Below are 14,644 nucleotides of genomic sequence, written 5' to 3' on the forward strand. Positions count from 1 at the left end.
TTACAAAATACTCCTGGAAAAAGGAGCACAAGCACAATAATAGTAATACAAATAATGATAATAATACTACTATTATATTAATATTGTTGTTAATAATATTAATATAATAACAAAAAATAATAATAATAATAATATAATAACATTACTATAACTAATAATAATAATAATTCTAATAAAAATAAAAATAAAAATAAAAATAAAAATAAAAATAAAAATAAAAATAAAAATAAAAATAAAAATAAAAATAAAAATAAAAATAAAAATAAAAATAATAATAATAATAATAATAATAATAATAATAATAATAATAATAATACATTGAGAAACACACTTTACATCAAATAAATGATTTCAAAGTGCACATATAGCAGATTGCATGACACGTTTACATGTAAAATATGTGTAAAAATATAGGTGTAAAAATGGACTGTTACGTGTAAAATATTACATAATCCCCCCCGTCAATTTTGTTAAATCAATGCGGCCCGCGAGTCAAAAAGTTTGCCCACCCCTGATTTAAGGTGTATCACTTTGTGCAGTCGTTTCTTTGAATGATTTGAGCCTAATCGTTTCTCTCAATCATCACTCCTCGTCCTCTGATGAGCAATATGTTAGTAAGGCCCCAAACACGGCAAAAATCATTGTCCCTCAAGCGCTACCGAAAGCGAAGCATCCTGAATGTGCTTCATGACTTATATATGAGAATTGCCTCGCAGGGACGTCTGCAGCTCCGAAATGGTCTTTCCATGAGCGAGGTGATCACCCTTATCAATTTTTAAAGCCCAGGTTATTGACACTAACCTGACTTATGGAGGTGATGTAGAGGCCATGGTAATGATTCCCTAATCATTCACGTACAACACCAGAGGGGCCGGCTCTTACTTTAAATTATTGCTTGATAGCAGCTTATTGCTCCAAGTGGAGAATGCAATATCATTAAGAAATTACTTAAATTCCGTGGGAATGCTGAAGAGTCGATGCCGAGCTGATGGTGGATGAATCCCGGAAGAAAATTGTTTGCTTGAATGGTCCTGAAAGAGTTACATATTTTGACTTTGGAATGAATTGGAAGGGGCGCGCAGACCTCACAGCTAGGAGACCAGGGTTCAATTCCACCCTCGGCCATTTCTGAAAAAACATACTAGGTTAATTGGCGACTCCAAATTGTCCATAGGTATGAATGTGAGTGTGAATGGTTGTTTGTCTATATGTGCCCTGTGATTGGCTGGCCACCAGTTCAGGGTGTACCCCGCCTTTCGCCCGAAGACAGCTGGGATAGGCTCCAGCACCCCCGCGACCCTCGTGAGGAAAAGCGGTAGAAAATGAATGAATGAATGTTTTAAGAAGCGGGCGGCACGGCGGACTAGTGGTTAGGGCGCAGACCTCACAGCTAGGAGACCAGGGTTCAATTCCACCCTTGTGTGGAGTTTGCATGTTGTCCCCATGTTCATGTTCATGTCCCCGGTTTTCTCCGGGTACTGCAGTTTCCTCCCACATTCCAAAAACATGCTAGGTTAATTGACAACTTCAAATTGTCCATAGGTATGAATGTGAGTGTGAATGGTTGTTTGTCTATATGTGCCCTGTGATTGGCTGGCAACCAGTCCAGGGTGTACCTCTCGCCCAAAAATAGCTGGGATAGGCTGCAGCACCCCCCGCGACCCTCGTGAGGAAAAGCGGCAGAAAATGAATGAATGAATTGGAATTGGAATGGTTCGGAAATGTGAAAGTGGGAAAAGTTCTCCATTCATTCCATTGGGGATTTATTTCTATGTTTATTATGCATGAGTGCATAAGACTTTTTATTTGGGTCCGGTGTGATACCCCCCCAAAATATCTGATCTTGTCAAGGACAGACTTGTAAAATTGTTGAATATTTGTCATTTTTCAATTTCATTGAGCGATTTAGAAAGACGAGGATAAATATTTAATGAAGCTGACATTATTAGAAATGTAATGATCTTTGGCCCACTCCATCACCAGTAGCCTATTACCAAAGAATGAGATCCTGATGTGGGTCATTTCCAATCCAATTTGCATGATGCCGTTTTTAAAAAAATCACACCGTACATTACAAAGTAACACATCTAAGGTCAAACAAAACTGTTGCTCGGTGGCCTTTTATATTTTATATTCATGTTTACAATCATATTTTCTCATATAGTCGTTAAGCTGTCACCATAAAAAATGTAATTGACAGCTATATTATAGAATGAAACTAAACAGAAGTCAAATGAATGATTTTAATTTTATTTATCATGGTGACTTTTGTCATTAAAATACCGTTATGGTCATATTCACACAGTCTCAAGTTCTTGTTTTTTAATGCACAAGATTAGACATATGCTGTATTATTCTGTATATTTTGTACTTTTCATTCTTTTTTAATAGATGTGTCTGCACCTACTATACCAAAACAAATTCCTAGTATGTGTTTGATCATACATGGCAATAAACCTTTTCTGATTCTGATTCTGATATGCAATCTAGAAAATGATATGTAAATGTTACAAAAAATGGACTAATAAATTGACAATAAAAGCACAAATACTGCGGATTTCAGAAAACAACAGATGGAATGATACAGCACTCTGCGAGAAGCAATAAAGTCTGTAAAATTAAATAATAATAAAAAAAAATCCAAAAATTGTTAACTATAATGATGGAAATGGTAATATTAATGACGATTATAATGATGGTCATAATGATAAAGATTATAACAATAATGATAAGAATGATAATAATAATAATAATAATAACAGGGGAAAAAACAAAACAACACAGTGGCATGAACATGATAATATCTTGCAAAAAGGGGTAGGAATTTATAAGCTTTTGCTTCAGCCTACTCCTTTTGGGCTTGTGATCACAAAGCTGAATACAAATGTATATTCCATAACAACCATTTGACACAAAAAGGAGATGTAACATTAAATTGATCTACCACATATTGGTGTTTTAGATTGGATTGCTGTATCTGTTCTGTTCTCACGTTTTTTTGGAAATGAATTAATCAACAAATATGTTTTCTGGTGGATTACAGATAACTTCTAGTCAAAAAATATTGAAAGACATGACATTTGTTGTATTGTTGTCACTAGGCGTTCTATTGATGAGACATGACATTACGTCACATTACGTTCGATCTGTGGGTAGCAGCCATGAAAATGACTGAGATGAAAGAATAAGTTGGCAGATTCCTTGTGGAAGTGGTAAAATGTTTGGCTTCTTACTTTGTTTTTCTTCACTATTCCGTTCTGAATCCATTCTTACTGACTGTTAGCTTGGATTTGTCCCATTGCGAATATCTTGCTGTTTGAGGGGGATCAAATACTTATTTCACTCATGTATGTACATATGTACGTACATATATATTTGTCCAAAAAAAACAAAAAAAACATCAATAATAAAGCAAAAACACTTGGCGGGTTGGTTATCCTGTAGTTGTAGTTACAGTAAGTAGTTACAGAAGGTCCTATTGTCGCTTCTAAGTGATTATGACGGACATGACAATCTACAACAGGTCGATATAAAGGACACAATTTTCATAGAAAGGACCCCCTCTGGTTCTCAGATTTCATGTTGAAGCCAAATTAAGTGGGCATTTTTTAGTAATAAAAAGACTATATATGGACTATATTAATGGTTGTTGATACACCGTAAACGTGAGCGACTATAACCGGTTTCACAGTAATAGTGCCTGGTTAGAATGTCATCATGTCAGAGCCGATATTGATTGGCCCGAGACTAACTGGAGATGTTAATAAAGTTGGAGTCTCGCTATTGATCGTCTGCCTATTAGAAGTCACTATATTGGGCGGTAAGTCAATGTTTCAGTGGCAGGCGCTTGGTTGATTGGTGGGCTTTATTGCTACGCTTGTAAATAACACATTAGGAGCTTTATTTTTACACCTATCTTGAACTTTATGGCTTTTTTAATATCGGAGGCAGACAAAGAAATGTGATATGGGGTTATGAACAACGGCACGGTGCTTGTCACCGTATGGGTACACTGGAAGCGCCATAACAAAGGGGAATAATTAGAGATGGATATAATATCGGTGTATCGGTTTTCGGCAAAAAATATCAATATCAGCCATCCCTGGTAATTTATTACTATGGTATTCAAACATAAACTAATGGTTGCTACCTTTAGTTATGATTGCACTGAGCAATGTTTAGTTCAATGGTTGCCAGTATGGCTGCTGGGCAGGAAATTAATGCAATTTTTTTTCTTCATTTTTACATCTTTTCTTTGAAGATTGCACTTACATACTGGAGCAATACCCCTTTAGCATGAATATGTATTTATACCAATACTTGTGTACAATAGTCTGATACTCTCAGAGCATCACTTTGTATATAAAATACTTTACAAAGTTTGTAATTAAAGGTAAACCGATTGTGTTTATTGGACCCCTCCATTTAATACCCATGTCTATAACTTATGTTGATAATTGAATAAACAGAATATCTCCAGTCAAAGCTGATCTTTCAATACATTGTTATTGGCATATGAAGAAATATAATTTGTGAACTAATTGGAAACGTATCTGTAGTGTATTCATCTGTGGGGGTGGAAATAATATTGCCCGGGGTGATGAAAATCATAATTGAGTCAAGACAGGCTGAACGAATTAAAGTACTGTAGTTTTTACCTTAACATCTCAGGGAAATGTTATTAGTGAGGAAAAAATAATAATTTCTTTTGTTGTGCAAACTTGCATTCAGTTATGTGGAGTACTGATGCATACAGTATTTTATATCTAGTATACATGTACTGGAAGGTCCCCACATATGCTGTATATAAATAAAAATACATACATAGTATACTTACAGTACACAAAAAGCTCAATTTAATTCATAATGAATATACAGTATCTAAATCAGGGGTCTCAAACATGCGGCCCGCGGGCCAAATGTGGCCCGCAGGACACTAGTTTGAGGCCCCCGCCTTGATATGAAAGTTTAATGTTAGTGCGGCCCACGCAAGTTTGATATGGATGCTGTATGGTATCATGTACCCAGAAAAAATTATTACGTTTGATTAATGTTCATGTTAAAGGTTAAATAACTGTTAATAGTTATCCTCCCTATCCGTGTGGAAGTGGTAAGTTTTTAGCTATTTAAGTTTAAAGGAAATAACTTGAAGGCTACCGTTTAGGTCGCTAGCGCTCTAGTTTGCGAGTTAGCATGTGTCTCAAGACCCTGCAGTTGCGCAATATGTTGTAAATAAAAAGAGTATAAATGTGACTATAGTCGTGTTTTGTCATGTCTACAGGGCTCTAATAATGCTTTGTTCATTTTAATCTGAAAAAAATAATTTGTATACCCAAACCACATATTTTCCAAACAAGGGTCCCGGGAGGTGCTGGAGTCTATCCCAGCTGTCTTCGTTCAAAAGACGGGGTACACTCTGGACCGGTGGCCAGCCAATCACAGGGCACATATAGACAAACAACCATTCACACTCACATTCATACCTATGGACAATTTGGAGTCGCTAATTAACCTAGCATGTTTTTGGAATGTGGGAGGAAACGGGGAGAACATGCAAACTCCACACAGAGATGGCCGAGGGTGGAATTGAACCCTGGTCTCCTAGCTGTGAGGTCTGCGCGCTAACCACTAGACCGCCGTGCAGCCCTTAATAAAATATATTTAACTTAATCAATTAAACTAAAAAGTATTTTTATATTGTATATTCATGTTGTATATCATTATAAAGATTATTTACTGCATATTAATACGTAAGTATCATAATTTAATTTCAGTGTCCAGATGTTTTGAATGTGACGTAACACTTTGCAGAAGCCAATAGCAGAATGAGACAGCTTCTAACACCCTGCAACATGATATCAGCGCTGCCTATTCCCTAATCTCCGGTGTATTGACTTGTGATGAGCCATCCCTCTTTGTGCGTCTGATATGAGAGCTATGGGAATCCAAATGCAGCAATATTGACACAGAGCAATTAGAGTGGGGGCATTAGGTCTGTTGCAATTTCAAAAGGAAGACAAACAAGAGTTACATCACCGGAATCCTAACTGAATACGAACATGGACAACAAATACACAAAGAGTCCAAAACCTGTGCCCACCCCCCCATTTTCAGGCAAAAACATGGTTGCTTCTCATCTGAATGAAATGGGGTGGGGGTAGGTGGGGATAAATAATGGGAGAGGACGGGGGCAGCTAATGAAACAGAAGGGGCGCTGGCTTAGTTTGGGATTGTTAAGCTGCTGCTGGATGCTGGGTGCCTCGACCCCAGTTCGGTTCCTCACCTTCCCCCGGCCTCCTCGGGCCACCGTGGCCTGACCTACAGAGGCTCCATGAGTCTTAAGAGCTCTTCAAAGGACTTCATTGGATTTTCTGTGAAGGGGAAAATAAGTTGAATTGGAGGACCAGCGCGGCTCGATGCCTTGCTTCACAATGAACGAGAACCCCGATGTGTGCTTGGGCATAACTACCAACTTATAGGGGGTCATATCTGAGTGCCGGGGAAGAAGACAATATAAGCATTCCTTGGAGAAAAGAGAGGCGGGGTACACCCTGGACTGGTCACCAGCCAATCACAGGGCACATATAGACAAACAACCATTCACACTCACATTCATACCTATGGACAATTTGGAGTCGCTAATTAACCTAGCATGTTTTTGGAATGCGGGAGGAAACCGGAGTACCCGGAGAAAACCCACGCATGCACGGGGAGAACATGCAAACTCCACACAGAGATGACCGAGGGTGGAATTGAACCCTGGTCTCCTAGCTGTGAGGTCTGCGCGCTAACCACTAGTCCGCCGTGCCGCCTGCCCATTATCAAATGATCAAATTAATGTAAATATTACCCAATGACAACACACATGAATACAGTTGCAGATGAAAAAAAGCAGTTTTAAAATTAAACTTTTATTATTAATTATTATTTATTATTATTATTAAGTAGTTATAGTAATAGTTATTGCACCCCCAACCTCCATTAAAACATAACTGTAATTCATTTCATTCAATTCATTCATCTATCAGTCTGGAAAAGGTTATAAAGAAATTTCTTACACTTTGGGACTCCAGCCAACCACAGTGAGAGCCATTATGGACAAATGGCGACAAAATGGTGAACCTTCCCAGTAGTGGCCAACCAATCAAGATCATAGACCGCAATATGAATTATTTCATAATAAAAAACACAATGGAAGCGCAAACCCCAATGTAGCGATGCACAACTGTATTATTGTACAATTTCTTAGGTTATGTAACCTACTTGAAATAATGCCATTGTATTATTCCGATATTCCTGCGTTAGTGTTTGATAAATTTCTTGAAGGGAAAGCGGCGATATATTAAACTTCGGCACACACGCTGGCGTGCTGGACTCTGGGGGCTTGAGGATCGATGGGGGCTGTGATCTTCCTTGCTTGCGGGGAATAATGGCGAAGCACTGTGGCCTCTTTGGGAGTATTAGAGATGTAGATAATGGCAAAAATGGCTTTGGTCATATCATATCATACTTAGATGTAACTTACATTCAAAAGCAAACAAGAGGAATATTTATTTGAAAGTAATGTACTAATAGTGGAACTTCCTAACCTAATTCATTTTATTCTATATAAACTTATTATACATTTTATGAGTCTAACCTGTTTCTATTGTGTACATATCAAATCATTTTGTGTCGATAAATATGATATTTTGCTTGTTCATCACTCTTTTGTTAATTTCCGACTGGTTCAAACAAAGAAAGCCTACTGTGTGTGTGTGTGTGTGTGTTTTGTATGAATACAAGGGGGTGTGTGTTTGTGATTGTCCATTGTGTGAGAGTAGCATATGTCACAGCTCATTCAGACAGGCTTCAATGCCACCACACACACACACACACACACACACACATGCACAAATACACACATTTAAATAGATTTTTTTGTTATCTTCAGCTTCTCTGATGGTTGAATTAAACATAGTATACAATTTGAAATATTACAACAGTCCAATATTTTAATTTTTTGGTTAGTTTGATCAGAAAGAGAGAGACAACATGTGTACATATACGTATGAGTGAAATAAGTATTTGATCCCCCCCAAGATATTCGCAATGGGACAAATCCAAGATAACAGTTAGTAAGAACGGATTTTTTAAACGGAATGGTGAAGAAGAACAAAGTAACATTTTACCACTTCCACAAGGAATTTGCCAACTTATTCTTTCATGTCAGACATGTCATGGCTGCTACCCACAGAGCGAACGTAATGTGATGTAATGTCATGTCTCATCAATAGAACGCCTAGCGACAACAATAAAACATATGTCATGTCTTTCAATATATATATTTGTTTACTAGAAATCGTCCGTAGTCCACCACAAAACAGCGACTATTTGTTGATTAATTAATTTCCAAAAAAAAGTGAGAACAGAACAGATACAGCAATCCAATCTAAAACACCAATATGTGGTAGATCAATTTAATGTTACATCTCCTTTTTTTGTCAAATGATTTTATATTCTATATTATACACTGGTTAAATTATTATTATTTCTGCCTTTCATAGCTGAGGGCATGGGTTCGATTCTTGGCCAGGAACAGCACCTGCCAAGAAACTGAGCGAAAAGTCAAAACCATTCCACGAGTCTTGACCTTGAGGTGGCGCTTGACAGCTGTAATTTAAGAAAACTGACATTTGCCATGATCTTTGGGCACAACGCTTACTAGTGATTAAAGATATTCATCATCCACTATCCCCCACAGGAGTGGATTTTAGTTTTCGGTGAAGAGGAATTCTCCATCAACACGAACTTCCCTGTCGCCCAAATTTGATGAAATCCTAGTAAATACATTAGGGATGTAATCCTACTTGAGATTAGGGGTCATAGGGCACTAATCTAGTGGTGGGAGATGCAACAGGGGGGGGAACCTAATCCTTGCTCCGGCTATGCATGATACATTTTGATTAAATATACACCACCTCCGTGATCAGACATGCAAATAGGGTTTCATATTCAATATGTTCTGTATTACATTGTCGGGAAAATGGGTCACTTGATGCAAATGAACAATCATAACAATGAGCTCAATTGTTTCACATTTGGAAAATGAGATCACAGTCTTAGGTCTGGGTTTTACGTATTATTAAGTCCAGTATTTTTTTTTATACTTTGATTTTTGGTTGTTTTTTTTTATTATATATATATTTTTTTTTAAATAATAGTTTTTATAATATTTTATATTTTATAATATTTTTATAATATATAATATATATATTAATATTATAATATATATATTATATTCATTCATTTTCTACCGCTTTTTCCTCACGAGGGTCGCGGGGGTGCTGGAGCCTATCCCAGCTGTCTTCAGGCGAGAGGCGGGGTACACCCTGGACTGGTCCCCAGCCAATCACAGGACACATATACGTAGACAAACAACCATTCACACTCACATTTATACCTATGGACAATTTGGAGTGGCTAATTAACCTAGCATGTTTTTGGAATGTGGGAGGAAACCGGAGTACCCGGAGAAAACCCACGCATGCACGGGGAGAACATGCAAACTCCACACAGAGATGGCCGAGGGTGGAATTGAACCCTTGTCTCCTAGCTGTGAAGTCTGCGCGCTAACCACTAGAAATAAAATCGAATAAAATAAAATAAAATAAAATAAAATAAAATAAAATAAAATAAAATAAAATAAAATAAAATAAAATAAAATAAAATAAAATAAAATAAAATAAAATAAAATAAAATAAAATAAAATAAAATAGACAAGGACAAGTAAAACAGCAGACACTACTGAACACACACATACCTAAAAGAATAAATAGTAATTAAATATATTTTTAAAAAGTATAACAAGCAAGATGGGGGCAGAACAGCGGCCGAGTGATTAGCGCGCAGACCTCACAGCTAGGAGACCAGGGTTCAATTCAAAACATGCAAACTCCACACAGAGATGGCCGAGGGTGGAATTGAACCCTGGTCTCCCAGCTGTGAGGTCTGTGTGCTAACCACTCGACCGCCGTATTCATTTCTTTTATGAACTAATTGTAGTCGTCATCACAACTCTCGGTTTCATAAAATATCAGACATGAAACTGTATGGGATTACGCCCATATTGCTTTATTCTCTCTTCTGCTTTAATCCCTTGCATAGACGATCCCGCCTGTACTAGAACAGGATAACAGATTTATCCAGGATCAGGTCCTTGTCGTTACATTGTCTCCCCTCCTGTCAGAGACAATAATCCAACTCTCTTTGTAACAGGATGTCATACAACACTAGCAGATGTGCGGGGGAGCCTGGAAATGAGAAATGAGGGCAGGTTTTCCAACAGGTACTTTTAATCCTCTTTTTTTTTGCCCAGCATCCCTCTCTCTGAAATGATGCCTTCGGGTTCCTGAATGGTCAGGATATTAACCTGTTGACTGGAGAGCAGGGCTTTACAAAGTTTCCACTTTAGCCAACTTTGCTGTCCTGCTGGGTTATCTTTTTTGATAGTCTCCGGGGTTTTGGTGTGGATTCAAGTAGTGCAGCATTGTGGTATTGAACTCACCAGCAAGCCGGCACGCTGGTGTCTGTGACCTAGAACTTTGTTAGAGTTTGCAATGCAACGTCATCAAGATGGAGGTAATCCGCTGACTTTTTTTTAAGGTAACTCTGCTCACCTTATTATGCAAAACGGTTCGCCCACTCGGCCCAGCAAGCTTTTGAAACCGGAGTTGAGCCAAAAATTAAAACCACTTGTGGAAGCATGACAATGGCGAAGCAAATCTCTGAGAACTCATGCTCACCCAGTTCCGAACCAGGTCCGGTGGAAACTCGAAGCTCCACTACATCACGGTTCGAACATTCATTCATTCATTCATTTTCTACCGCTTTTTCCTCACGTGGGGGTCGTGGGGGGTGCTGGAGCCTATCCCAGCTGTCTTCAGGCGAGAGGCGGGGTACACCCTGGACTGGTCGCCAGCCAATCACAGGGCACATATAGGCAAACAACCATTCACACTCACATTCATACCTATGGACAATTTGGAGTCGCTAATTAACCTAGCATGTTTTTGGAATGTGGGAGGAAACCGGAGTACCCGGAGAAAACCCACGCATGCACGGGGAGAACATGCAAACTCCACACAGAGATGGCTGAGGGTGGAATTGAACCCTGGTCTCCTAGCTGTGAGGTCTGCGCCCTAACCACTAGTCCGCCGTGGCGCCCGCTTCTTAAAACATTCATTCATTCATTTTCTACCGCTTTTCCTCACGAGGGTCGCGGGGGTGCTGGAGCCTATCCCAGCTGTCTTCGGGCGAGAGGCGGGGTACACTCTGAACTGGTGGCCAGCCAATCACAGGGCACATATAGACAAACAACCATTCACACTCACATTCATACCTACGGACAATTTGGAGTCGCCAATTAACCTAGCATGTTTTTTCAGAAATGGCCGAGGGTGGAATTGAACCCTGATCTCCTACCTGTGAGCTCCTATCTGCGCGCTAACCACTAGACCGCCATGCCGCCCACGGTTCGAACATCACGCAATAAAACATATACTTGTGCCATATTCTATTCACAAGTGCCATCCATTCTGTACTCTGCCACCCCCTCCAAGGGACTGACACATTGGAAACTCTTGCTCAAGAGTCCAATGGCAGCGGTATGTGCAAGTGAGCATTCATGCATGTGCACAATAATGCATTTTGGTGACAGAAAACATGCAGAAAAAATACATTCCACTCCTTGAACAAGATGAATCAATAAGGAAGTGGAGGCGGTCATGATTGGACTGACTGCAGTCAGGTCAATAGCAAAAATTGCACCAGCGCTTGCACTCTCACTCATTAATATTCCATTCCGACTGTCGATAAAAAAAGACTGATACAAAACAGCTTCGAGCGTCTTTTACTCAAACCGTAAATGTTGTCTGTCCTTGCAGCCGAAAATAGTTAATCTCCTCAGATGAGTTAATCTCAAAGGTGTTTAAAGGGTGGGGGTGCTGCGTTGTGGAGACACAGTCATGCTGACGGGGGGCGTCGGCACTGACAGCAGGGCATTTGGACAGATTAGTGTCAACCAAGCGATGCTGGAGGTATGACAGAGAACCACCAGGTGCCCCGCAGCAGAGTCCTCCGACGTCAATATGTAGCGAGGCAAACAGGTCAATGTAAAGCTTGCTTGTTCCGCCCAAATTACTGGACATTGTTGTTATTGATTTCTAGAAATGGAGAACTTGAGGACCAAAAAAACAAGCACTAGATTTAAAACTACAAGATGTCATTTCATCATCTTTCACAGTCATTTTCATTCATTCATTCTTTCATTCATTTTCTACCGCTTTTTCCTCACGAGGGTCGCGGGGGTGCAGGAGCCTATCCCAGCTGTCTTTGGGCGAGAGGTGGGGTACACCCCGGACTGGTTGCCAGCCAATCACAGGGCACATATAGACAAACAACCATTCACACTCACATTCATACCTATGGACAATTTGGAGTCGCTAATTAACCTAGCGTGTTTTTGGAATGTGGGGGGAAACCGGAGTACCCGGGGAAAACCCACGCATGCACGGGGAGAACATGCAAACTCCACACAGAGATGGCCATGGGTGGAATTGAACCCTCGTCTCCTAGCTCCTTGCTCTACACGCTAACCACTCGACCGCCGTGCAGCCTAAATTATTATTATTCATTCATTCATTTTCTACTGCTTTTCCTCACAAAGGTCGCGGGGGGTGCTGGAGCCTATCCCAGCTGTCTTTGGGCGAGAGGCGGGGTACACCCCGGACTGGTCGCCATCCAATCACAGGGCACATATAGACAAACAACCATTCACACTCACATTCATACCTATGGACAATTTGGAGTCGCCAATTAACCTAGCATGTTTTTGGAATGTGGGTGGAAATCGGAGTACCCGAAGAAAACCCACGCATGCACGGGGAGAACATGCAAACTCCACACAGAGATAGCAGAGGATGGAATTAACCCTCGTCTCCTAGCTCCTTGCTCTACGTGCTAACCACTCGACCGCCGTGCAGCCTAAATTATTATTATTCATTCATTCATTTTCTACTGCTTTTCCTCACGAAGGTCGCGGGGGTGCTGGAGCCTATCCCAGCTGTCTTTGGGCGAGAGGCGGGGTACACCCTGGACTGGTCGCCAGCCAATCACAGGGCACATATAGACAAACAACCATTCACACTCACATTCATACCTATGGACAATTTGGAGTGGCCAATTAACCTAGCATGTTTTTGGAATGTGGGAGGAAACCGGAGTACCCGTGCACGGGGAGAACATGCAAAACTGGAATTGAACCATGGTCTCCTCGCTGTGAGGTCTGCGCGCTAACCACTCGACCACCATGCCACCCCAGTAATTTTCATTTTTTTAAAAAATAATGTATCTCTGTTGTGTTTGGTTGAAGTGTTTGAAAAGATCACTCATTGCCCCTGTGATTGGCTGGCAGGTATGGCTCGACACCATGTGACTTATGGCTGTAATTTAGCCTTGATTACATGCGCCATCACTAAACTCAAGTGGGCTGTCCTTCAGCGAAGGATTGAAAGACGTATAGCAACTCACAGGTGCAGTGTTGAACATATGTAAATATATATATATACATATATAAATTTTATACACGCTGCATGCAGAGAGAATCACAGTATTTCTAATCCGACAGCAGTCGATTTACACTCGCCCCTTGGAAGTGGACCCACTTCTTTGTTGCAAAAATCAAACAGCATGCAGAGCCGCATTAATCAGGGTGCTCCGTCACCGCGGTCTATAATGAATCACTGCCTTGACTCCAGCCCTGACCCCGAGGGTCACGTTTTTAGAGATGACCACTTCATCACGAAACAATCTGCTGGGCGACTGCAGACAAAAGACGCACAAGCTCACCTGATGACCTTGCTTGATGATCCATGGCCAGAGGTGGAGGAATTAAATAAACAAGGAGTGGAGGAGCATGGAGTCGTCACATGACTAGCGCTATAACCAATGTGCGTTTAAACAAATATGTCATGTGGGATGAAGGAACTCAGTATTGATAAGATATTTCTCACTGCCTTTCATTAATAAAGTTAACTGAACGTTCAATAGTGTTTATTTTGATCTATGTTTGGACTGCACTCGGCACCAGTAACAACCTTCATTTGGGATCGTTCCGTGTATTGACGGACGCTCAATTTTAACATTTTATATCTGAAGAACTGTCAACTGACTGTTTTTCAACGTCCAACCTCAGCAGCAACTCATCTGGAGATCACGACAGTGTGAATACATGACAGGAAATGGCATTGAAGCAATATTTTTGTCAAGATTTTGAAGACTACGACTACTACTACAGTAAACCTCGGATATATCGGATTCAATTGTTCCCACTGGTTTTGTCCGATATAAGCGAAATCCGTTACATGCGTATACCGGAAAATGTCTGTTTTACGCATATATCGGATTTATATTCGGTATATGCGTAAATCGGATTTTATCCGTTATAAAAAGGCACTTCCTTGACTGTGTTGACTATGTTTCCAATGTACCTGGACGCGCAGGCAACGCTGCAAACGCTGCAAATGACGTCGTATAGCGGCGTATTCGTATTCGGCGAATCGGAACGCCACGATGCGGCCATCCGATATATGCGAGGGAAATTTAA

Source organism: Doryrhamphus excisus, chromosome 22, assembly GCF_030265055.1.
Source record: "Doryrhamphus excisus isolate RoL2022-K1 chromosome 22, RoL_Dexc_1.0, whole genome shotgun sequence".
Lineage (NCBI taxonomy): Eukaryota > Metazoa > Chordata > Actinopteri > Syngnathiformes > Syngnathidae > Doryrhamphus > Doryrhamphus excisus.